Raw genomic sequence first — 2,700 nt, forward strand, 5'->3', positions numbered from 1 at the left:
CACCCCTCCCTGTCCCCCCTCAGCGCTGCCTGGCCCCCGGCCCCGCTGCTGCAGGGTCTGGGGACAAACCGGCAGAGCCGATCTCATTGCTCCTTCGGGATTTCAGAGGGCATTTTTAAGAGCGTAAAATGGACAGAAGAGTTAAAAATCCAATCTTTAGCTTACGCCGCATGTAAGGAAAGAAATCTGCTCCTCCCATGTGCCGGATTACTTAAAATACCGAGCTGAGCCGAACCTACCTCGTCCTCTTAGCACCGGGAAACACTGGAAACACAACTCTCCCTTAAACTGAGCTCTATTGGTGTGTTATTTCATATCAAAGTAAGGTTAAGACGACTCTATTGCCTTTAAATAGTCACTGAGCTTAATCACAAGCTTAACTCAGACTATTAGAAAGTGTCTCACCTATGCATAGTCTCACCCAGTATTATTAACAGTGTTATTAATTACCGGATGTTTTCATACCTTTTAGATAACAATTTTTATTTGTTTTAAGAAGAATGTTTAAGCCTTACCTCAACGGGAGGGTTTGAATGGAATCCAGAGCTTGTCCTTTGCAGCCTGCCTGTAAAAGGGGAGATGCTGAGCCTCCCCGGTTGTCCCAGCAGCTCTCAGGGCTCCTTTGTCCACGCACCCGTTCTCCACTCAGGCGCTTCTGCCAAAAGGCATTCCTCACACCATCGCTTCGCTTTTCCCTGGCTTCCTCCCCCCTTCCTCCTTGGCAAATCTTCAGATTTATTTATGTTATAACAAGCAAACAGAGCATATTGTTGTTGAGTTGCTGGAGCAGATTCTCTGAAAAGTTGCTCAGGAAATTCTTGAGTCTTGGCCAAGGGACGAAAAATGAGCCCAACAACAAACCGCACAAAAAAAAAATAAAAAAAAAAAAAATTCCTTTCTCTGGCAAACTCCGTTATGTTTCTCAGAGCAGCGAGGGAGGCTGAATTCAACAGAAATACTATGGCACAATGGTGAGGAGTGAATGGCGACTCTCACTTAGCTCCGAAAGGCAAAGGTTGTGTTTGCAAACTGCTCTCGGTGCCACCAGCCCCCGGGTAGGAGGAGCAGTGAAGCTCTGCCTCCCGGACAGGAACAGCTCCTTTGATTACAAAACATACTGGAAACATGAAAATCAATTTTTCTTGACTAACTCAGTGCTTCCAAAGGGAAGGGGGTTTGATTTCATCCCCAGGCTGAGCACGTGGCTGTGGAGCACTCCTGCCCCTCCATCGCCCACCGCAGCATCCCTGGCCACAGCAAGGACCAGGAACCAATGGTGGAAGGAAGAAGCAACCAGCTGGGACAGAGGCTGGGCTTGCGAACGCAGAGGAGCTGGATCTGTTTCCCTTTGCTCTGCCTGGTGGAAAGAACCCACCCCTAACATTTAAATAACCTTCAGATGTTTTAGACCCAGGCAGACTCCAGAGGTGTAGTCAGGAACAGAATGAAGTTAAGACCTGTCCCCAGTACATCTCCCAGGTACACAAACCTTCTCCTCCCCTTTCAGTCCCTCCTCGCAAAGGGAAAAACAACACAAATCCAAATTTAAGCAGAGAAATGGGTATGCCAGGTCCCAGCCAGTGAATCTCAAGCAAAGACACCTCCCTGCCTACCTCCGTGACAGAGGCACTGATGTTTGGAGATCCATATGGGAAGCAGCAATCTGGGTCTGAGGGGTGGATGCTTGGGGGGCTTCTCCTGGCAGGAGCAGCCCATCACTGAGCCACGGCAGCCATCTGCTGGTACCTGGTTGCCCATACCCCTGCCTGCGTTGCCCATACCTGCACCCTCCGTACCTGCATCGCCAGCACCATCCACATGAAACCAGGGGAGACCATGGCATGGGTGAGGGCCTTGCTGCTGTGTCTGTCCCATGGCTGGCACTGTTCCTGTACCCTGGTGGGTCCCCACCCCATCCTTTCCTGGTGGACAGGGCAACAGAAACCAGGGGAAACATCTGGCTGTCTGCATGTAGGGAGTTTCTATTTTTTTTTTTTTTTATTTTATTTATTATTTAAGGCTAGCCCTGGCAGACAGTTGTCTAAGAAGAGATGCTGATCTGCTCAGACAGAATCAGGGGGCTGGTGCTTGCTAGTGGAAGTGGGTGCTAGTGAGGAGCCCACCCCGTCTTCCCAACCACCAAAGTAAGTCAGACACACGGGCTGTGGCCAGAAGACCTGTTCAGACTGCTGTCCTGCTCCAGCTTTACTTTGGGTCAAAGCACACCTTATTTTGACTCCAGGTGATAACTGTTTTTTTTAAAGATGGTGATCTAAGAGTTACCAGTTTTCATTACGTTTTTCCAGGGACTGTTGAGTCCTTTCCTCTCCGTGTCCCCAGTGGTGGGGGACCAGAGATGCGCCAAGGTGGCTGAGTTGGAACACACAGCAGCAGCAGCTTTTTGGGTCAAAACACAGCCCCACACCCCTCCACCAGAAAACACCACCCTCGTTGGCCACCAACCAGAAGGATGCTTCTCAGGACTGGGCAAGCCAAAGGTCTGGTGTCCTCCTGCCATGGATGACTGAGGCTTTCAGACCCTCTTCCGAGTTTGTACGTGATTCTCTCCAACGACCAAGCTCACCCCACAGCCTCAGTGCCCACTTTGCTGCCTTGGGATCAGCAATGCATCCCGGCAGGGTTATTCCTCAGCACAGTGAATCTCTGAGCAGGGGCACAGATGAATGGCAGGCATCAATT

This window comes from Numenius arquata, chromosome 17 (assembly GCF_964106895.1).
Source record: "Numenius arquata chromosome 17, bNumArq3.hap1.1, whole genome shotgun sequence".
Taxonomy (NCBI): Eukaryota; Metazoa; Chordata; class Aves; order Charadriiformes; family Scolopacidae; genus Numenius; species Numenius arquata.